Here is a 24,231-nt window from a genome sequence, read left to right on the forward strand (position 1 = left end):
AGAGCAAATACTAATGAATATCACAGAATAGAGAGAGAACAAGAGTAAAAGACATCAAAATGTAAGTCTCTAGTCTAGAAAGGATGTTGTACACTGCAGAAATCCTTGAAATAGAGTTAGTTCACATGAAACCAGTGTTTCAAACCAGCAGAATGCACTGAAAAGTAGTATTTAACTGTAAAACAGTTGAAAGACAAGTTTATATAGATTCGCAATTCCACAGAAGACTGTATAAAGTTGTTTCTACATATGGTGAAGTCCCACAAGTAGAAAAGAAGGCCCATTATAGGAAACAGCTAGAAATCAGTAGTCATTCAGAGCAAATACTAATGAATATCACAGAATAGAGAGAGAACAAGAGTAAAAGACATCAAAATGTAAGTCTCTAGTCTAGAAAGGATGTTGTACACTGCAGAAATCCTTGAAATAGAGTTACATCACATGAAACCAGTGTTTCAAACCAGCAGAATGCACTGAAAAGTAGTATTTAACTGTAAAACAGTTGAAAGACAAGTGTATATAGCTTCTCAAGTTCAGGGAAGAGTGTATAAAGTTGTTTCTACATGTGGTGAAGTCCCACAAGTAGAAAAGAAGGCCCATTATAGGAAACAGCTAGAAATCAGTAGTCATTCAGAGCAAATACTAATGAATATCACAGAATAGAGAGAGAACAAGAGTAAAAGACATCAAAATGTAAGTCTCTAGTCTAGAAAGGATGTTGTACACTGCAGAAATCCTTGAAATAGAGTTAGTTCACATGAAACCAGTGTTTCAACCCACTAGGATTCACTGAAAAGTAGTGTTCAACTGTAAAATAGTGGAAAGACAAGTGTATATAGCTTCGCAAGTCCACAGAAGACTGTATAAAGTTGTTTCTACATGTGGTGAAGTCCCACAAGTAGAGCAGAAGGCCCATTATAGGAAACAGCTAGAAATCAGTAGTAATTCAGAGGAAATACTAATAAATATCATAGAATTGTGTGAGAACAAGTGTAAAAGACATCAAAATGTAAGTTTCTAGTCTAGAAAGGATGTTATACACTACAGAAATCCTTGAAATAGAGTTACTTCACAAGAAAACAGTGTTTCAACCCACTAGAATTCACTGAAAAGCAGTGTTCAACTGTAAAACAGTTGAAAGACAAGTGTATATAGCTTCGCAAGTCCACAGAAGACTGTATAAAGTTGTTTCTACATGTGGTGAAGTCCCACAAGTAGAGCAGAAGGCCCATTATAGGAAACAGCTAGAAATCAGTAGTAATTCAGAGGAAATACTAATGAATATCATAGAATTGTGTGAGAACAAGTGTAAAAGACATCAAAATGTACGTTTCTAGTCTAGAAAGGATGTTATACACTACAGAAATCCTTGAAATAGAGTTACTTCACAAGAAAACAGTGTTTCAACCCACTAGAATTCACTGAAAAGTATTGTTCAACTGTAAAACAGTGGAAAGACAAGTGTATATAGCTTCGCAAGTCCACAGAAGACTGTATAAAGTTGTTTCTACATGTGGTGAAGTCCCACAAGTAGAAAATAAGGCCCATTATAGGAAACAGCTAGAAATCAGTAGTAATTCAGAGAAAATACTCATGAATATCATAGAATTGTGTGAGAAGAAGTGTAAAAGACATCAAAATGTAAGTTTCTAGTCTAGAAAGGATGTTATACACTACAGAAATCCTTGAAATAGAGTTACTTCACAAGAAAACAGTGTTTCATCCCACTAGAATTCACTGAAAAGTAGTATTCAACAGTAAAACAGTTGAAATACAAGTGTATATAGCTTCTCAAGTTCAGGGAAGAGTGTATAAAGTTGTTTCTACATATGGTGAAGTCCCACAAGTAGAAAATAAGGCCCATTATAGGAAACAGCTAGAAATCAGTAGTCATTCAGAGCAAATACTAATGAATATCACAGAATAGAGAGAGAACAAGAGTAAAAGACATCAAAATGTAAGTCTCTAGTCTAGAAAGGATGTTGTACACTGCAGAAATCCTTGAAATAGAGTTAGTTCACATGAAACCAGTGTTTCAAACCAGCAGAATGCACTGAAAAGTAGTATTTAACTGTAAAACAGTTGAAAGACAAGTTTATATAGATTCGCAATTCCACAGAAGACTGTATAAAGTTGTTTCTACATATGGTGAAGTCCCACAAGTAGAAAAGAAGGCCCATTATAGGAAACAGCTAGAAATCAGTAGTCATTCAGAGCAAATACTAATGAATATCACAGAATAGAGAGAGAACAAGAGTAAAAGACATCAAAATGTAAGTCTCTAGTCTAGAAAGGATGTTGTACACTGCAGAAATCCTTGAAATAGAGTTACATCACATGAAACCAGTGTTTCAAACCAGCAGAATGCACTGAAAAGTAGTATTTAACTGTAAAACAGTTGAAAGACAAGTGTATATAGCTTCTCAAGTTCAGGGAAGAGTGTATAAAGTTGTTTCTACATGTGGTGAAGTCCCACAAGTAGAAAAGAAGGCCCATTATAGGAAACAGCTAGAAATCAGTAGTCATTCAGAGCAAATACTAATGAATATCACAGAATAGAGAGAGAACAAGAGTAAAAGACATCAAAATGTAAGTCTCTAGTCTAGAAAGGATGTTGTACACTGCAGAAATCCTTGAAATAGAGTTAGTTCACATGAAACCAGTGTTTCAACCCACTAGGATTCACTGAAAAGTAGTGTTCAACTGTAAAATAGTGGAAAGACAAGTGTATATAGCTTCGCAAGTCCACAGAAGACTGTATAAAGTTGTTTCTACATGTGGTGAAGTCCCACAAGTAGAGCAGAAGGCCCATTATAGGAAACAGCTAGAAATCAGTAGTAATTCAGAGGAAATACTAATAAATATCATAGAATTGTGTGAGAACAAGTGTAAAAGACATCAAAATGTAAGTTTCTAGTCTAGAAAGGATGTTATACACTACAGAAATCCTTGAAATAGAGTTACTTCACAAGAAAACAGTGTTTCAACCCACTAGAATTCACTGAAAAGCAGTGTTCAACTGTAAAACAGTTGAAAGACAAGTGTATATAGCTTCGCAAGTCCACAGAAGACTGTATAAAGTTGTTTCTACATGTGGTGAAGTCCCACAAGTAGAGCAGAAGGCCCATTATAGGAAACAGCTAGAAATCAGTAGTAATTCAGAGGAAATACTAATGAATATCATAGAATTGTGTGAGAACAAGTGTAAAAGACATCAAAATGTACGTTTCTAGTCTAGAAAGGATGTTATACACTACAGAAATCCTTGAAATAGAGTTACTTCACAAGAAAACAGTGTTTCAACCCACTAGAATTCACTGAAAAGTATTGTTCAACTGTAAAACAGTGGAAAGACAAGTGTATATAGCTTCGCAAGTCCACAGAAGACTGTATAAAGTTGTTTCTACATGTGGTGAAGTCCCACAAGTAGAAAATAAGGCCCATTATAGGAAACAGCTAGAAATCAGTAGTATTTCAGAGAAAATACTCATGAATATCATAGAATTGTGTGAGAAGAAGTGTAAAAGACATCAAAATGTAAGTTTCTAGTCTAGAAAGGATGTTATACACTACAGAAATCCTTGAAATAGAGTTACTTCACAAGAAAACAGTGTTTCATCCCACTAGAATTCACTGAAAAGTAGTATTCAACAGTAAAACAGTTGAAATACAAGTGTATATAGCTTCTCAAGTTCAGGGAAGAGTGTATAAAGTTGTTTCTACATATGGTGAAGTCCCACAAGTAGAAAATAAGGCCCATTATAGGAAACAGCTAGAAATCAGTAGTCATTCAGAGCAAATACTAATGAATATCACAGAATAGAGAGAGAACAAGAGTAAAAGACATCAAAATGTAAGTCTCTAGTCTAGAAAGGATGTTGTACACTGCAGAAATCCTTGAAATAGAGTTAGTTCACATGAAACCAGTGTTTCAAACCAGCAGAATGCACTGAAAAGTAGTATTTAACTGTAAAACAGTTGAAAGACAAGTTTATATAGATTCGCAATTCCACAGAAGACTGTATAAAGTTGTTTCTACATATGGTGAAGTCCCACAAGTAGAAAAGAAGGCCCATTATAGGAAACAGCTAGAAATCAGTAGTCATTCAGAGCAAATACTAATGAATATCACAGAATAGAGAGAGAACAAGAGTAAAAGACATCAAAATGTAAGTCTCTAGTCTAGAAAGGATGTTGTACACTGCAGAAATCCTTGAAATAGAGTTACATCACATGAAACCAGTGTTTCAAACCAGCAGAATGCACTGAAAAGTAGTATTTAACTGTAAAACAGTTGAAAGACAAGTGTATATAGCTTCTCAAGTTCAGGGAAGAGTGTATAAAGTTGTTTCTACATGTGGTGAAGTCCCACAAGTAGAAAAGAAGGCCCATTATAGGAAACAGCTAGAAATCAGTAGTCATTCAGAGCAAATACTAATGAATATCACAGAATAGAGAGAGAACAAGAGTAAAAGACATCAAAATGTAAGTCTCTAGTCTAGAAAGGATGTTGTACACTGCAGAAATCCTTGAAATAGAGTTAGTTCACATGAAACCAGTGTTTCAACCCACTAGGATTCACTGAAAAGTAGTGTTCAACTGTAAAATAGTGGAAAGACAAGTGTATATAGCTTCGCAAGTCCACAGAAGACTGTATAAAGTTGTTTCTACATGTGGTGAAGTCCCACAAGTAGAGCAGAAGGCCCATTATAGGAAACAGCTAGAAATCAGTAGTAATTCAGAGGAAATACTAATAAATATCATAGAATTGTGTGAGAACAAGTGTAAAAGACATCAAAATGTAAGTTTCTAGTCTAGAAAGGATGTTATACACTACAGAAATCCTTGAAATAGAGTTACTTCACAAGAAAACAGTGTTTCAACCCACTAGAATTCACTGAAAAGCAGTGTTCAACTGTAAAACAGTTGAAAGACAAGTGTATATAGCTTCGCAAGTCCACAGAAGACTGTATAAAGTTGTTTCTACATGTGGTGAAGTCCCACAAGTAGAGCAGAAGGCCCATTATAGGAAACAGCTAGAAATCAGTAGTAATTCAGAGGAAATACTAATGAATATCATAGAATTGTGTGAGAACAAGTGTAAAAGACATCAAAATGTACGTTTCTAGTCTAGAAAGGATGTTATACACTACAGAAATCCTTGAAATAGAGTTACTTCACAAGAAAACAGTGTTTCAACCCACTAGAATTCACTGAAAAGTATTGTTCAACTGTAAAACAGTGGAAAGACAAGTGTATATAGCTTCGCAAGTCCACAGAAGACTGTATAAAGTTGTTTCTACATGTGGTGAAGTCCCACAAGTAGAAAATAAGGCCCATTATAGGAAACAGCTAGAAATCAGTAGTAATTCAGAGAAAATACTCATGAATATCATAGAATTGTGTGAGAAGAAGTGTAAAAGACATCAAAATGTAAGTTTCTAGTCTAGAAAGGATGTTATACACTACAGAAATCCTTGAAATAGAGTTACTTCACAAGAAAACAGTGTTTCATCCCACTAGAATTCACTGAAAAGTAGTATTCAACAGTAAAACAGTTGAAATACAAGTGTATATAGCTTCTCAAGTTCAGGGAAGAGTGTATAAAGTTGTTTCTACATATGGTGAAGTCCCACAAGTAGAAAATAAGGCCCATTATAGGAAACAGCTAGAAATCAGTAGTCATTCAGAGCAAATACTAATGAATATCACAGAATAGAGAGAGAACAAGAGTAAAAGACATCAAAATGTAAGTCTCTAGTCTAGAAAGGATGTTGTACACTGCAGAAATCCTTGAAATAGAGTTAGTTCACATGAAACCAGTGTTTCAAACCAGCAGAATGCACTGAAAAGTAGTATTTAACTGTAAAACAGTTGAAAGACAAGTTTATATAGATTCGCAATTCCACAGAAGACTGTATAAAGTTGTTTCTACATATGGTGAAGTCCCACAAGTAGAAAAGAAGGCCCATTATAGGAAACAGCTAGAAATCAGTAGTCATTCAGAGCAAATACTAATGAATATCACAGAATAGAGAGAGAACAAGAGTAAAAGACATCAAAATGTAAGTCTCTAGTCTAGAAAGGATGTTGTACACTGCAGAAATCCTTGAAATAGAGTTACATCACATGAAACCAGTGTTTCAAACCAGCAGAATGCACTGAAAAGTAGTATTTAACTGTAAAACAGTTGAAAGACAAGTGTATATAGCTTCTCAAGTTCAGGGAAGAGTGTATAAAGTTGTTTCTACATGTGGTGAAGTCCCACAAGTAGAAAAGAAGGCCCATTATAGGAAACAGCTAGAAATCAGTAGTCATTCAGAGCAAATACTAATGAATATCACAGAATAGAGAGAGAACAAGAGTAAAAGACATCAAAATGTAAGTCTCTAGTCTAGAAAGGATGTTGTACACTGCAGAAATCCTTGAAATAGAGTTAGTTCACATGAAACCAGTGTTTCAACCCACTAGGATTCACTGAAAAGTAGTGTTCAACTGTAAAATAGTGGAAAGACAAGTGTATATAGCTTCGCAAGTCCACAGAAGACTGTATAAAGTTGTTTCTACATGTGGTGAAGTCCCACAAGTAGAGCAGAAGGCCCATTATAGGAAACAGCTAGAAATCAGTAGTAATTCAGAGGAAATACTAATAAATATCATAGAATTGTGTGAGAACAAGTGTAAAAGACATCAAAATGTAAGTTTCTAGTCTAGAAAGGATGTTATACACTACAGAAATCCTTGAAATAGAGTTACTTCACAAGAAAACAGTGTTTCAACCCACTAGAATTCACTGAAAAGCAGTGTTCAACTGTAAAACTGTTGAAAGACAAGTGTATATAGCTTCGCAAGTCCACAGAAGACTGTATAAAGTTGTTTCTACATGTGGTGAAGTCCCACAAGTAGAGCAGAAGGCCCATTATAGGAAACAGCTAGAAATCAGTAGTAATTCAGAGGAAATACTAATGAATATCATAGAATTGTGTGAGAACAAGTGTAAAAGACATCAAAATGTACGTTTCTAGTCTAGAAAGGATGTTATACACTACAGAAATCCTTGAAATAGAGTTACTTCACAAGAAAACAGTGTTTCAACCCACTAGAATTCACTGAAAAGTATTGTTCAACTGTAAAACAGTGGAAAGACAAGTGTATATAGCTTCGCAAGTCCACAGAAGACTGTATAAAGTTGTTTCTACATGTGGTGAAGTCCCACAAGTAGAAAATAAGGCCCATTATAGGAAACAGCTAGAAATCAGTAGTATTTCAGAGAAAATACTCATGAATATCATAGAATTGTGTGAGAAGAAGTGTAAAAGACATCAAAATGTAAGTTTCTAGTCTAGAAAGGATGTTATACACTACAGAAATCCTTGAAATAGAGTTACTTCACAAGAAAACAGTGTTTCATCCCACTAGAATTCACTGAAAAGTAGTATTCAACAGTAAAACAGTTGAAATACAAGTGTATATAGCTTCTCAAGTTCAGGGAAGAGTGTATAAAGTTGTTTCTACATATGGTGAAGTCCCACAAGTAGAAAATAAGGCCCATTATAGGAAACAGCTAGAAATCAGTAGTCATTCAGAGCAAATACTAATGAATATCACAGAATAGAGAGAGAACAAGAGTAAAAGACATCAAAATGTAAGTCTCTAGTCTAGAAAGGATGTTGTACACTGCAGAAATCCTTGAAATAGAGTTAGTTCACATGAAACCAGTGTTTCAAACCAGCAGAATGCACTGAAAAGTAGTATTTAACTGTAAAACAGTTGAAAGACAAGTTTATATAGATTCGCAATTCCACAGAAGACTGTATAAAGTTGTTTCTACATATGGTGAAGTCCCACAAGTAGAAAAGAAGGCCCATTATAGGAAACAGCTAGAAATCAGTAGTCATTCAGAGCAAATACTAATGAATATCACAGAATAGAGAGAGAACAAGAGTAAAAGACATCAAAATGTAAGTCTCTAGTCTAGAAAGGATGTTGTACACTGCAGAAATCCTTGAAATAGAGTTACATCACATGAAACCAGTGTTTCAAACCAGCAGAATGCACTGAAAAGTAGTATTTAACTGTAAAACAGTTGAAAGACAAGTGTATATAGCTTCTCAAGTTCAGGGAAGAGTGTATAAAGTTGTTTCTACATGTGGTGAAGTCCCACAAGTAGAAAAGAAGGCCCATTATAGGAAACAGCTAGAAATCAGTAGTCATTCAGAGCAAATACTAATGAATATCACAGAATAGAGAGAGAACAAGAGTAAAAGACATCAAAATGTAAGTCTCTAGTCTAGAAAGGATGTTGTACACTGCAGAAATCCTTGAAATAGAGTTAGTTCACATGAAACCAGTGTTTCAACCCACTAGGATTCACTGAAAAGTAGTGTTCAACTGTAAAATAGTGGAAAGACAAGTGTATATAGCTTCGCAAGTCCACAGAAGACTGTATAAAGTTGTTTCTACATGTGGTGAAGTCCCACAAGTAGAGCAGAAGGCCCATTATAGGAAACAGCTAGAAATCAGTAGTAATTCAGAGGAAATACTAATAAATATCATAGAATTGTGTGAGAACAAGTGTAAAAGACATCAAAATGTAAGTTTCTAGTCTAGAAAGGATGTTATACACTACAGAAATCCTTGAAATAGAGTTACTTCACAAGAAAACAGTGTTTCAACCCACTAGAATTCACTGAAAAGCAGTGTTCAACTGTAAAACAGTTGAAAGACAAGTGTATATAGCTTCGCAAGTCCACAGAAGACTGTATAAAGTTGTTTCTACATGTGGTGAAGTCCCACAAGTAGAGCAGAAGGCCCATTATAGGAAACAGCTAGAAATCAGTAGTAATTCAGAGGAAATACTAATGAATATCATAGAATTGTGTGAGAACAAGTGTAAAAGACATCAAAATGTACGTTTCTAGTCTAGAAAGGATGTTATACACTACAGAAATCCTTGAAATAGAGTTACTTCACAAGAAAACAGTGTTTCAACCCACTAGAATTCACTGAAAAGTATTGTTCAACTGTAAAACAGTGGAAAGACAAGTGTATATAGCTTCGCAAGTCCACAGAAGACTGTATAAAGTTGTTTCTACATGTGGTGAAGTCCCACAAGTAGAAAATAAGGCCCATTATAGGAAACAGCTAGAAATCAGTAGTATTTCAGAGAAAATACTAATGAATATCATAGAATTGTGTGAGAACAAGTGTAAAAGACATCAAAATGTACGTTTCTAGTCTAGAAAGGATGTTATACACTACAGAAATCCTTGAAATAGAGTTACTTCACAAGAAAACAGTGTTTCAACCCACTAGAATTCACTGAAAAGTATTGTTCAACTGTAAAACAGTGGAAAGACAAGTGTATATAGCTTCGCAAGTCCACAGAAGACTGTGTAAAGTTGTTTCTACATGTGGTGAAGTCCCACAAGTAGAAAATAAGGCCCATTATAGGAAACAGCTAGAAATCAGTAGTAATTCAGAGAAAATACTCATGAATATCATAGAATTGTGTGAGAAGAAGTGTAAAAGACATCAAAATGTAAGTTTCTAGTCTAGAAAGGATGTTATACACTACAGAAATCCTTGAAATAGAGTTACTTCACAAGAAAACAGTGTTTCATCCCACTAGAATTCACTGAAAAGTAGTATTCAACAGTAAAACAGTTGAAAGACAAGTGTATATAGCTTCTCAAGTTCAGGGAAGAGTGTATAAAGTTGTTTCTACATGTGGTGAAGTCCCACAAGTAGAAAAGAAGGCCCATTATAGGAAACAGCTAGAAATCAGTAGTCATTCAGAGCAAATACTAATGAATATCACAGAATAGAGAGAGAACAAGAGTAAAAGACATCAAAATGTAAGTCTCTAGTCTAGAAAGGATGTTGTACACTGCAGAAATCCTTGAAATAGAGTTACATCACATGAAACCAGTGTTTCAAACCAGCAGAATGCACTGAAAAGTAGTATTTAACTGTAAAACAGTTGAAAGACAAGTGTATATAGCTTCTCAAGTTCAGGGAAGAGTGTATAAAGTTGTTTCTACATGTGGTGAAGTCCCACAAGTAGAAAATAAGGCCCATTATAGGAAACAGCTAGAAATCAGTAGTCATTCAGAGCAAATACTAATGAATATCACAGAATAGAGAGAGAACAAGAGTAAAAGACATCAAAATGTAAGTCTCTAGTCTAGAAAGGATGTTGTACACTGCAGAAATCCTTGAAATAGAGTTAGTTCACATGAAACCAGTGTTTCAAACCAGCAGAATGCACTGAAAAGTAGTATTTAACTGTAAAACAGTTGAAAGACAAGTTTATATAGATTCGCAATTCCACAGAAGACTGTATAAAGTTGTTTCTACATGTGGTGAAGTCCCACAAGTAGAGCAGAAGGCCCATTATAGGAAACAGCTAGAAATCAGTAGTAATTCAGAGGAAATACTAATGAATATCATAGAATTGTGTGAGAACAAGTGTAAAAGACATCAAAATGTAAGTTTCTAGTCTAGAAAGGATGTTATACACTACAGAAATCCTTGAAATAGAGTTACTTCACAAGAAAACAGTGTTTCAACCCACTAGGATTCACTGAAAAGTATTGCTCAACTGTAAAACAGTGGAAAGACAAGTGTATATAGCTTCGCAAGTCCACAGAAGACTGTATAAAGTTCTTTCTACATGTGGTGAAGTCCCACAAGTAGAAAATAAGGCCCATTATAGGAAACAGCTAGAAATCAGTAGTAATTCAGAGAAAATACTCATGAATATCATAGAATTGTGTGAGAAGAAGTGTAAAAGACATCAAAATGTAAGTTTCTAGTCTAGAAAGGATGTTATACACTACAGAAATCCTTGAAATAGAGTTACTTCACAAGAAAACAGTGTTTCATCCCACTAGAATTCACTAAAAAGTAGTATTCAACAGTAAAACAGTTGAAAGACAAGTGTATATAGCTTCTCAAGTTCAGGGAAGAGTGTATAAAGTTGTTTCTACATGTGGTGAAGTCCCACAAGTAGAAAAGAAGGCCCATTATAGGAAACAGCTAGAAATCAGTAGTCATTCAGAGCAAATACTAATGAATATCACAGAATAGAGAGAGAACAAGAGTAAAAGACATCAAAATGTAAGTCTCTAGTCTAGAAAGGATGTTGTACACTGCAGAAATCCTTGAAATAGAGTTACATCACATGAAACCAGTGTTTCAAACCAGCAGAATGCACTGAAAAGTAGTATTTAACTGTAAAACAGTTGAAAGACAAGTGTATATAGCTTCTCAAGTTCAGGGAAGAGTGTATAAAGTTGTTTCTACATGTGGTGAAGTCCCACAAGTAGAAAAGAAGGCCCATTATAGGAAACAGCTAGAAATCAGTAGTCATTCAGAGCAAATACTAATGAATATCACAGAATAGAGAGAGAACAAGAGTAAAAGACATCAAAATGTAAGTCTCTAGTCTAGAAAGGATGTTGTACACTGCAGAAATCCTTGAAATAGAGTTAGTTCACATGAAACCAGTGTTTCAACCCACTAGGATTCACTGAAAAGTAGTGTTCAACTGTAAAACAGTGGAAAGACAAGTGTATATAGCTTCGCAAGTCCACAGAAGACTGTATAAAGTTGTTTCTACATGTGGTGAAGTCCCACATGTAGAGCAGAAGGCCCATTATAGGAAACAGCTAGAAATCAGTAGTAATTCAGAGGAAATACTAATGAATATCATAGAATTGTGTGAGAACAAGTGTAAAAGACATCAAAATGTAAGTTTCTACTCTAGAAAGGATGTTATACACTACAGAAATCCTTGAAATAGAGTTACTTCACAAGAAAACAGTGTTTCAACCCACTAGAATTCACTGAAAAGTAGTGTTCAACTGTAAAACAGTTGAAAGACAAGTGTATATAGCTTCGCAAGTCCACAGAAGACTGTATAAAGTTGTTTCTACATGTGGTGAAGTCCCACAAGTAGAGCAGAAGGCCCATTATAGGAAACAGCTAGAAATCAGTAGTAATTCAGAGGAAATACTAATGAATATCATAGAATTGTGTGAGAACAAGTGTAAAAGACATCAAAATGTACGTTTCTAGTCTAGAAAGGATGTTATACACTACAGAAATCCTTGAAATAGAGTTACTTCACAAGAAAACAGTGTTTCATCCCACTAGAATTCACTGAAAAGTAGTATTCAACAGTAAAACAGTTGAAAGACAAGTGTATATAGCTTCTCAAGTTCAGGGAAGAGTGTATAAAGTTGTTTCTACATATGGTGAAGTCCCACAAGTAGAAAATAAGGCCCATTATAGGAAACAGCTAGAAATCAGTAGTCATTCAGAGCAAATACTAATGAATATCACAGAATAGAGAGAGAACAAGAGTAAAAGACATCAAAATGTAAGTCTCTAGTCTAGAAAGGATGTTGTACACTGCAGAAATCCTTGAAATAGAGTTACATCACATGAAACCAGTGTTTCAAACCAGCAGAATGCACTGAAAAGTAGTATTTAACTGTAAAACAGTTGAAAGACAAGTTTATATAGATTCGCAATTCCACAGAAGACTGTATAAAGTTGTTTCTACATATGGTGAAGTCCCACAAGTAGAAAAGAAGGCCCATTATAGGAAACAGCTAGAAATCAGTAGTCATTCAGAGCAAATACTAATGAATATCACAGAATAGAGAGAGAACAAGAGTAAAAGACATCAAAATGTAAGTCTCTAGTCTAGAAAGGATGTTGTACACTGCAGAAATCCTTGAAATAGAGTTACATCACATGAAACCAGTGTTTCAAACCAGCAGAATGCACTGAAAAGTAGTATTTAACTGTAAAACAGTTGAAAGACAAGTGTATATAGCTTCTCAAGTTCAGGGAAGAGTGTATAAAGTTGTTTCTACATGTGGTGAAGTCCCACAAGTAGAAAAGAAGGCCCATTATAGGAAACAGCTAGAAATCAGTAGTCATTCAGAGCAAATACTAATGAATATCACAGAATAGAGAGAGAACAAGAGTAAAAGACATCAAAATGTAAGTCTCTAGTCTAGAAAGGATGTTGTACACTGCAGAAATCCTTGAAATAGAGTTAGTTCACATGAAACCAGTGTTTCAACCCACTAGGATTCACTGAAAAGTAGTGTTCAACTGTAAAATAGTGGAAAGACAAGTGTATATAGCTTCGCAAGTCCACAGAAGACTGTATAAAGTTGTTTCTACATGTGGTGAAGTCCCACAAGTAGAGCAGAAGGCCCATTATAGGAAACAGCTAGAAATCAGTAGTAATTCAGAGGAAATACTAATAAATATCATAGAATTGTGTGAGAACAAGTGTAAAAGACATCAAAATGTAAGTTTCTAGTCTAGAAAGGATGTTATACACTACAGAAATCCTTGAAATAGAGTTACTTCACAAGAAAACAGTGTTTCAACCCACTAGAATTCACTGAAAAGCAGTGTTCAACTGTAAAACAGTTGAAAGACAAGTGTATATAGCTTCGCAAGTCCACAGAAGACTGTATAAAGTTGTTTCTACATGTGGTGAAGTCCCACAAGTAGAGCAGAAGGCCCATTATAGGAAACAGCTAGAAATCAGTAGTAATTCAGAGGAAATACTAATGAATATCATAGAATTGTGTGAGAACAAGTGTAAAAGACATCAAAATGTACGTTTCTAGTCTAGAAAGGATGTTATACACTACAGAAATCCTTGAAATAGAGTTACTTCACAAGAAAACAGTGTTTCAACCCACTAGAATTCACTGAAAAGTATTGTTCAACTGTAAAACAGTGGAAAGACAAGTGTATATAGCTTCGCAAGTCCACAGAAGACTGTATAAAGTTGTTTCTACATGTGGTGAAGTCCCACAAGTAGAAAATAAGGCCCATTATAGGAAACAGCTAGAAATCAGTAGTAATTCAGAGAAAATACTCATGAATATCATAGAATTGTGTGAGAAGAAGTGTAAAAGACATCAAAATGTAAGTTTCTAGTCTAGAAAGGATGTTATACACTACAGAAATCCTTGAAATAGAGTTACTTCACAAGAAAACAGTGTTTCATCCCACTAGAATTCACTGAAAAGTAGTATTCAACAGTAAAACAGTTGAAATACAAGTGTATATAGCTTCTCAAGTTCAGGGAAGAGTGTATAAAGTTGTTTCTACATATGGTGAAGTCCCACAAGTAGAAAATAAGGCCCATTATAGGAAACAGCTAGAAATCAGTAGTCATTCAGAGCAAATACTAATGAATATCACAGAATAGAGAGAGAACAAGAGTAAAAGACATCAAAATGTAAGTCTCTAGTCTAGAAAGGATGTTGTACACTGCAGAAATCCTTGAAATAGAGTTAGTTCACATGAAACCAGTGTTTCAAACCAGCAGAATGCACTGAAAAGTAGTATTTAACTGTAAAACAGTTGAAAGACAAGTTTATATAGATTCGCAATTCCACAGAAGACTGTATAAAGTTGTTTCTACATATGGTGAAGTCCCACAAGTAGAAAAGAAGGCCCATTATAGGAAACAGCTAGAAATCAGTAGTCATTCAGAGCAAATACTAATGAATATCACAGAATAGAGAGAGAACAAGAGTAAAAGACATCAAAATGTAAGTCTCTAGTCTAGAAAGGATGTTGTACACTGCAGAAATCCTTGAAATAGAGTTACATCACATGAAACCAGTGTTTCAAACCAGCAGAATGCACTGAAAAGTAGTATTTAACTGTAAAACAGTTGAAAGACAAGTGTATATAGCTTCTCAAGTTCAGGGAAGAGTGTATAAAGTTGTTTCTACATGTGGTGAAGTCCCACAAGTAGAAAAGAAGGCCCATTATAGGAAACAGCTAGAAATCAGTAGTCATTCAGAGCAAATACTAATGAATATCACAGAATAGAGAGAGAACAAGAGTAAAAGACATCAAAATGTAAGTCTCTAGTCTAGAAAGGATGTTGTACACTGCAGAAATCCTTGAAATAGAGTTAGTTCACATGAAACCAGTGTTTCAACCCACTAGGATTCACTGAAAAGTAGTGTTCAACTGTAAAATAGTGGAAAGACAAGTGTATATAGCTTCGCAAGTCCACAGAAGACTGTATAAAGTTGTTTCTACATGTGGTGAAGTCCCACAAGTAGAGCAGAAGGCCCATTATAGGAAACAGCTAGAAATCAGTAGTAATTCAGAGGAAATACTAATAAATATCATAGAATTGTGTGAGAACAAGTGTAAAAGACATCAAAATGTAAGTTTCTAGTCTAGAAAGGATGTTATACACTACAGAAATCCTTGAAATAGAGTTACTTCACAAGAAAACAGTGTTTCAACCCACTAGAATTCACTGAAAAGCAGTGTTCAACTGTAAAACAGTTGAAAGACAAGTGTATATAGCTTCGCAAGTCCACAGAAGACTGTATAAAGTTGTTTCTACATGTGGTGAAGTCCCACAAGTAGAGCAGAAGGCCCATTATAGGAAACAGCTAGAAATCAGTAGTAATTCAGAGGAAATACTAATGAATATCATAGAATTGTGTTAGAACAAGTGTAAAAGACATCAAAATGTACGTTTCTAGTCTAGAAAGGATGTTATACACTACAGAAATCCTTGAAATAGAGTTACTTCACAAGAAAACAGTGTTTCAACCCACTAGAATTCACTGAAAAGTATTGTTCAACTGTAAAACAGTGGAAAGACAAGTGTATATAGCTTCGCAAGTCCACAGAAGACTGTATAAAGTTGTTTCTACATGTGGTGAAGTCCCACAAGTAGAAAATAAGGCCCATTATAGGAAACAGCTAGAAATCAGTAGTATTTCAGAGAAAATACTCATGAATATCATAGAATTGTGTGAGAAGAAGTGTAAAAGACATCAAAATGTAAGTTTCTAGTCTAGAAAGGATGTTATACACTACAGAAATCCTTGAAATAGAGTTACTTCACAAGAAAACAGTGTTTCATCCCACTAGAATTCACTGAAAAGTAGTATTCAACAGTAAAACAGTTGAAATACAAGTGTATATAGCTTCTCAAGTTCAGGGAAGAGTGTATAAAGTTGTTTCTACATATGGTGAAGTCCCACAAGTAGAAAATAAGGCCCATTATAGGAAACAGCTAGAAATCAGTAGTCATTCAGAGCAAATACTAATGAATATCACAGAATAGAGAGAGAACAAGAGTAAAAGACATCAAAATGTAAGTCTCTAGTCTAGAAAGGATGTTGTACACTGCAGAAATCCTTGAAATAGAGTTAGTTCACATGAAACCAGTGTTTCAAACCAGCAGAATGCACTGAAAAGTAGTATTTAACTGTAAAACAGTTGAAAGACAAGTTTATATAGATTCGCAATTCCACAGAAGACTGTATAAAGTTGTTTCTACATATGGTGAAGTCCCACAAGTAGAAAAGAAGGCCCATTATAGGAAACAGCTAGAAATCAGTAGTCATTCAGAGCAAATACTAATGAATATCACAGAATAGAGAGAGAACAAGAGTAAAAGACATCAAAATGTAAGTCTCTAGTCTAGAAAGGATGTTGTACACTGCAGAAATCCTTGAAATAGAGTTACATCACATGAAACCAGTGTTTCAAACCAGCAGAATGCACTGAAAAGTAGTATTTAACTGTAAAACAGTTGAAAGACAAGTGTATATAGCTTCTCAAGTTCAGGGAAGAGTGTATAAAGTTGTTTCTACATGTGGTGAAGTCCCACAAGTAGAAAAGAAGGCCCATTATAGGAAACAGCTAGAAATCAGTAGTCATTCAGAGCAAATACTAATGAATATCACAGAATAGAGAGAGAACAAGAGTAAAAGACATCAAAATGTAAGTCTCTAGTCTAGAAAGGATGTTGTACACTGCAGAAATCCTTGAAATAGAGTTAGTTCACATGAAACCAGTGTTTCAACCCACTAGGATTCACTGAAAAGTAGTGTTCAACTGTAAAATAGTGGAAAGACAAGTGTATATAGCTTCGCAAGTCCACAGAAGACTGTATAAAGTTGTTTCTACATGTGGTGAAGTCCCACAAGTAGAGCAGAAGGCCCATTATAGGAAACAGCTAGAAATCAGTAGTAATTCAGAGGAAATACTAATAAATATCATAGAATTGTGTGAGAACAAGTGTAAAAGACATCAAAATGTAAGTTTCTAGTCTAGAAAGGATGTTATACACTACAGAAATCCTTGAAATAGAGTTACTTCACAAGAAAACAGTGTTTCAACCCACTAGAATTCACTGAAAAGCAGTGTTCAACTGTAAAACAGTTGAAAGACAAGTGTATATAGCTTCGCAAGTCCACAGAAGACTGTATAAAGTTGTTTCTACATGTGGTGAAGTCCCACAAGTAGAGCAGAAGGCCCATTATAGGAAACAGCTAGAAATCAGTAGTAATTCAGAGGAAATACTAATGAATATCATAGAATTGTGTTAGAACAAGTGTAAAAGACATCAAAATGTACGTTTCTAGTCTAGAAAGGATGTTATACACTACAGAAATCCTTGAAATAGAGTTACTTCACAAGAAAACAGTGTTTCAACCCACTAGAATTCACTGAAAAGTATTGTTCAACTGTAAAACAGTGGAAAGACAAGTGTATATAGCTTCGCAAGTCCACAGAAGACTGTATAAAGTTGTTTCTACATGTGGTGAAGTCCCACAAGTAGAAAATAAGGCCCATTATAGGAAACAGCTAGAAATCAGTAGTATTTCAGAGAAAATACTCATGAATATCATAGAATTGTGTGAGAAGAAGTGTAAAAGACATCAAAATGTAAGTTTCTAGTCTAGAAAGGATGTTATACACTACAGAAATCCTTGAAATAGAGTTACTTCACAAGAAAACAGTGTTTCATCCCACTAGAATTCACTGAAAAGTAGTATTCAACAGTAAAACAGTTGAAATACAAGTGTATATAGCTTCTCAAGTTCAGGGAAGAGTGTATAAAGTTGTTTCTACATGTGGTGAAGTCCCACAAGTAGAGCAGAAGGCCCATTATAGGAAACAGCTAGAAATCAGTAGTCATTCAGAGCAAATACTAATGAATATCACAGAATAGAGAGAGAACAAGAGTAAAAGACATCAAAATGTAAGTCTCTAGTCTAGAAAGGATGTTGTACACTGCAGAAATCCTTGAAATAGAGTTAGTTCACATGAAACCAGTGTTTCAAACCAGCAGAATGCACTGAAAAGTAGTATTTAACTGTAAAACAGTTGAAAGACAAGTTTATATAGATTCGCAATTCCACAGAAGACTGTATAAAGTTGTTTCTACATATGGTGAAGTCCCACAAGTAGAAAAGAAGGCCCATTATAGGAAACAGCTAGAAATCAGTAGTCATTCAGAGCAAATACTAATGAATATCACAGAATAGAGAGAGAACAAGAGTAAAAGACATCAAAATGTAAGTCTCTAGTCTAGAAAGGATGTTGTACACTGCAGAAATCCTTGAAATAGAGTTACATCACATGAAACCAGTGTTTCAAACCAGCAGAATGCACTGAAAAGTAGTATTTAACTGTAAAACAGTTGAAAGACAAGTGTATATAGCTTCTCAAGTTCAGGGAAGAGTGTATAAAGTTGTTTCTACATGTGGTGAAGTCCCACAAGTAGAAAAGAAGGCCCATTATAGGAAACAGCTAGAAATCAGTAGTCATTCAGAGCAAATACTAATGAATATCACAGAATAGAGAGAGAACAAGAGTAAAAGACATCAAAATGTAAGTCTCTAGTCTAGAAAGGATGTTGTACACTGCAGAAATCCTTGAAATAGAGTTAGTTCACATGAAACCAGTGTTTCAACCCACTAGGATTCACTGAAAAGTAGTGTTCAACTGTAAAATAGTGGAAAGACAAGTGTATATAGCTTCGCAAGTCCACAGAAGACTGTATAAAGTTGTTTCTACATGTGGTGAAGTCCCACAAGTAGAGCAGAAGGCCCATTATAGGAAACAGCTAGAAATCAGTAGTAATTCAGAGGAAATACTAATAAATATCATAGAATTGTGTGAGAACAAGTGTAAAAGACATCAAAATGTAAGTTTCTAGTCTAGAAAGGATGTTATACACTACAGAAATCCTTGAAATAGAGTTACTTCACAAGAAAACAGTGTTTCAACCCACTAGAATTCACTGAAAAGCAGTGTTCAACTGTAAAACAGTTGAAAGACAAGTGTATATAGCTTCGCAAGTCCACAGAAGACTGTATAAAGTTGTTTCTACATGTGGTGAAGTCCCACAAGTAGAGCAGAAGGCCCATTATAGGAAACAGCTAGAAATCAGTAGTAATTCAGAGGAAATACTAATGAATATCATAGAATTGTGTGAGAACAAGTGTAAAAGACATCAAAATGTACGTTTCTAGTCTAGAAAGGATGTTATACACTACAGAAATCCTTGAAATAGAGTTACTTCACAAGAAAACAGTGTTTCAACCCACTAGATTTCACTGAAAAGTATTGTTCAACTGTAAAACAGTGGAAAGACAAGTGTATATAGCTTCGCAAGTCCACAGAAGACTGTATAAAGTTGTTTCTACATGTGGTGAAGTCCCACAAGTAGAAAATAAGGCCCATTATAGGAAACAGCTAGAAATCAGTAGTATTTCAGAGAAAATACTCATGAATATCATAGAATTGTGTGAGAAGAAGTGTAAAAGACATCAAAATGTAAGTTTCTAGTCTAGAAAGGATGTTATACACTACAGAAATCCTTGAAATAGAGTTACTTCACAAGAAAACAGTGTTTCATCCCACTAGAATTCACTGAAAAGTAGTATTCAACAGTAAAACAGTTGAAATACAAGTGTATATAGCTTCTCAAGTTCAGGGAAGAGTGTATAAAGTTGTTTCTACATATGGTGAAGTCCCACAAGTAGAAAATAAGGCCCATTATAGGAAACAGCTAGAAATCAGTAGTCATTCAGAGCAAATACTAATGAATATCACAGAATAGAGAGAGAACAAGAGTAAAAGACATCAAAATGTAAGTCTCTAGTCTAGAAAGGATGTTGTACACTGCAGAAATCCTTGAAATAGAGTTAGTTCACATGAAACCAGTGTTTCAAACCAGCAGAATGCACTGAAAAGTAGTATTTAACTGTAAAACAGTTGAAAGACAAGTTTATATAGATTCGCAATTCCACAGAAGACTGTATAAAGTTGTTTCTACATATGGTGAAGTCCCACAAGTAGAAAAGAAGGCCCATTATAGGAAACAGCTAGAAATCAGTAGTCATTCAGAGCAAATACTAATGAATATCACAGAATAGAGAGAGAACAAGAGTAAAAGACATCAAAATGTAAGTCTCTAGTCTAGAAAGGATGTTGTACACTGCAGAAATCCTTGAAATAGAGTTACATCACATGAAACCAGTGTTTCAAACCAGCAGAATGCACTGAAAAGTAGTATTTAACTGTAAAACAGTTGAAAGACAAGTGTATATAGCTTCTCAAGTTCAGGGAAGAGTGTATAAAGTTGTTTCTACATGTGGTGAAGTCCCACAAGTAGAAAAGAAGGCCCATTATAGGAAACAGCTAGAAATCAGTAGTCATTCAGAGCAAATACTAATGAATATCACAGAATAGAGAGAGAACAAGAGTAAAAGACATCAAAATGTAAGTCTCTAGTCTAGAAAGGATGTTGTACACTGCAGAAATCCTTGAAATAGAGTTAGTTCACATGAAACCAGTGTTTCAACCCACTAGGATTCACTGAAAAGTAGTGTTCAACTGTAAAACAGTGGAAAGACAAGTGTATATAGCTTCGCAAGTCCACAGAAGACTGTATAAAGTTGTTTCTACATGTGGTGAAGTCCCACAAGTAGAAAAGAAGGCCCATTATAGGAAACAGCTAGAAATCAGTAGTCATTCAGAGCAAATACTAATGAATATCACAGAATAGAGAGAGAACAAGAGTAAAAGACATCAAAATGTAAGTCTCTAGTCTAGAAAGGATGTTGTACACTGCAGAAATCCTTGAAATAGAGTTACATCACATGAAACCAGTGTTTCAAACCAGCAGAATGCACTGAAAAGTAGTATTTAACTGTAAAACAGTTGAAAGACAAGTGTATATAGCTTCTCAAGTTCAGGGAAGAGTGTATAAAGTTGTTTCTACATGTGGTGAAGTCCCACAAGTAGAAAAGAAGGCCCATTATAGGAAACAGCTAGAAATCAGTAGTCATTCAGAGCAAATACTAATGAATATCACAGAATAGAGAGAGAACAAGAGTAAAAGACATCAAAATGTAAGTCTCTAGTCTAGAAAGGATGTTGTACACTGCAGAAATCCTTGAAATAGAGTTAGTTCACATGAAACCAGTGTTTCAACCCACTAGGATTCACTGAAAAGTAGTGTTCAACTGTAAAACAGTGGAAAGACAAGTGTATATAGCTTCGCAAGTCCACAGAAGACTGTATAAAGTTGTTTCTACATGTGGTGAAGTCCCACATGTAGAGCAGAAGGCCCATTATAGGAAACAGCTAGAAATCAGTAGTAATTCAGAGGAAATACTAATGAATATCATAGAATTGTGTGAGAACAAGTGTAAAAGACATCAAAATGTAAGTTTCTACTCTAGAAAGGATGTTATACACTACAGAAATCCTTGAAATAGAGTTACTTCACAAGAAAACAGTGTTTCAACCCACTAGAATTCACTGAAAAGTAGTGTTCAACTGTAAAACAGTTGAAAGACAAGTGTATATAGCTTCGCAAGTCCACAGAAGACTGTATAAAGTTGTTTCTACATGTGGTGAAGTCCCACAAGTAGAGCAGAAGGCCCATTATAGGAAACAGCTAGAAATCAGTAGTAATTCAGAGGAAATACTAATGAATATCATAGAATTGTGTGAGAACAAGTGTAAAAGACATCAAAATGTACGTTTCTAGTCTAGAAAGGATGTTATACACTACAGAAATCCTTGAAATAGAGTTACTTCACAAGAAAACAGTGTTTCATCCCACTAGAATTCACTGAAAAGTAGTATTCAACAGTAAAACAGTTGAAAGACAAGTGTATATAGCTTCTCAAGTTCAGGGAAGAGTGTATAAAGTTGTTTCTACATATGGTGAAGTCCCACAAGTAGAAAATAAGGCCCATTATAGGAAACAGCTAGAAATCAGTAGTCATTCAGAGCAAATACTAATGAATATCACAGAATAGAGAGAGAACAAGAGTAAAAGACATCAAAATGTAAGTCTCTAGTCTAGAAAGGATGTTGTACACTGCAGAAATCCTTGAAATAGAGTTACATCACATGAAACCAGTGTTTCAAACCAGCAGAATGCACTGAAAAGTAGTATTTAACTGTAAAACAGTTGAAAGACAAGTTTATATAGATTCGCAATTCCACAGAAGACTGTATAAAGTTGTTTCTACATATGGTGAAGTCCCACAAGTAGAAAAGAAGGCCCATTATAGGAAACAGCTAGAAATCAGTTGTCATTCAGAGCAAATACTAATGAATATCACAGAATAGAGAGAGAACAAGAGTAAAAGACATCAAAATGTAAGTCTCTAGTCTAGAAAGGATGTTGTACACTGCAGAAATCCTTGAAATAGAGTTACATCACATGAAACCAGTGTTTCAAACCAGCAGAATGCACTGAAAAGTAGTATTTAACTGTAAAACAGTTGAAAGACAAGTGTATATAGCTTCTCAAGTTCAGGGAAGAGTGTATAAAGTTGTTTCTACATGTGGTGAAGTCCCACAAGTAGAAAAGAAGGCCCATTATAGGAAACAGCTAGAAATCAGTAGTCATTCAGAGCAAATACTAATGAATATCACAGAATAGAGAGAGAACAAGAGTAAAAGACATCAAAATGTAAGTCTCTAGTCTAGAAAGGATGTTGTACACTGCAGAAATCCTTGAAATAGAGTTAGTTCACATGAAACCAGTGTTTCAACCCACTAGGATTCACTGAAAAGTAGTGTTCAACTGTAAAATAGTGGAAAGACAAGTGTATATAGCTTCGCAAGTCCACAGAAGACTGTATAAAGTTGTTTCTACATGTGGTGAAGTCCCACAAGTAGAGCAGAAGGCCCATTATAGGAAACAGCTAGAAATCAGTAGTAATTCAGAGGAAATACTAATAAATATCATAGAATTGTGTGAGAACAAGTGTAAAAGACATCAAAATGTAAGTTTCTAGTCTAGAAAGGATGTTATACACTACAGAAATCCTTGAAATAGAGTTACTTCACAAGAAAACAGTGTTTCAACCCACTAGAATTCACTGAAAAGCAGTGTTCAACTGTAAAACAGTTGAAAGACAAGTGTATATAGCTTCGCAAGTCCACAGAAGACTGTATAAAGTTGTTTCTACATGTGGTGAAGTCCCACAAGTAGAGCAGAAGGCCCATTATAGGAAACAGCTAGAAATCAGTAGTAATTCAGAGGAAATACTAATGAATATCATAGAATTGTGTGAGAACAAGTGTAAAAGACATCAAAATGTACGTTTCTAGTCTAGAAAGGATGTTATACACTACAGAAATCCTTGAAATAGAGTTACTTCACAAGAAAACAGTGTTTCAACCCACTAGAATTCACTGAAAAGTATTGTTCAACTGTAAAACAGTGGAAAGACAAGTGTATATAGCTTCGCAAGTCCACAGAAGACTGTATAAAGTTGTTTCTACATGTGGTGAAGTCCCACAAGTAGAAAATAAGGCCCATTATAGGAAACAGCTAGAAATCAGTAGTAATTCAGAGAAAATACTCATGAATATCATAGAATTGTGTGAGAAGAAGTGTAAAAGACATCAAAATGTAAGTTTCTAGTCTAGAAAGGATGTTATACACTACAGAAATCCTTGAAATAGAGTTACTTCACAAGAAAACAGTGTTTCATCCCACTAGAATTCACTGAAAAGTAGTATTCAACAGTAAAACAGTTGAAATACAAGTGTATATAGCTTCTCAAGTTCAGGGAAGAGTGTATAAAGTTGTTTCTACATATGGTGAAGTCCCACAAGTAGAAAATAAGGCCCATTATAGGAAACAGCTAGAAATCAGTAGTCATTCAGAGCAAATACTAATGAATATCACAGAATAGAGAGAGAACAAGAGTAAAAGACATCAAAATGTAAGTCTCTAGTCTAGAAAGGATGTTGTACACTGCAGAAATCCTTGAAATAGAGTTAGTTCACATGAAACCAGTGTTTCAAACCAGCAGAATGCACTGAAAAGTAGTATTTAACTGTAAAACAGTTGAAAGACAAGTTTATATAGATTCGCAA

The sequence above is a fragment of the Cnephaeus nilssonii genome, assembly GCF_951640355.1.
Source record: "Cnephaeus nilssonii genome assembly, chromosome: 17".
NCBI classification, from domain to species: domain Eukaryota; kingdom Metazoa; phylum Chordata; class Mammalia; order Chiroptera; family Vespertilionidae; genus Cnephaeus; species Cnephaeus nilssonii.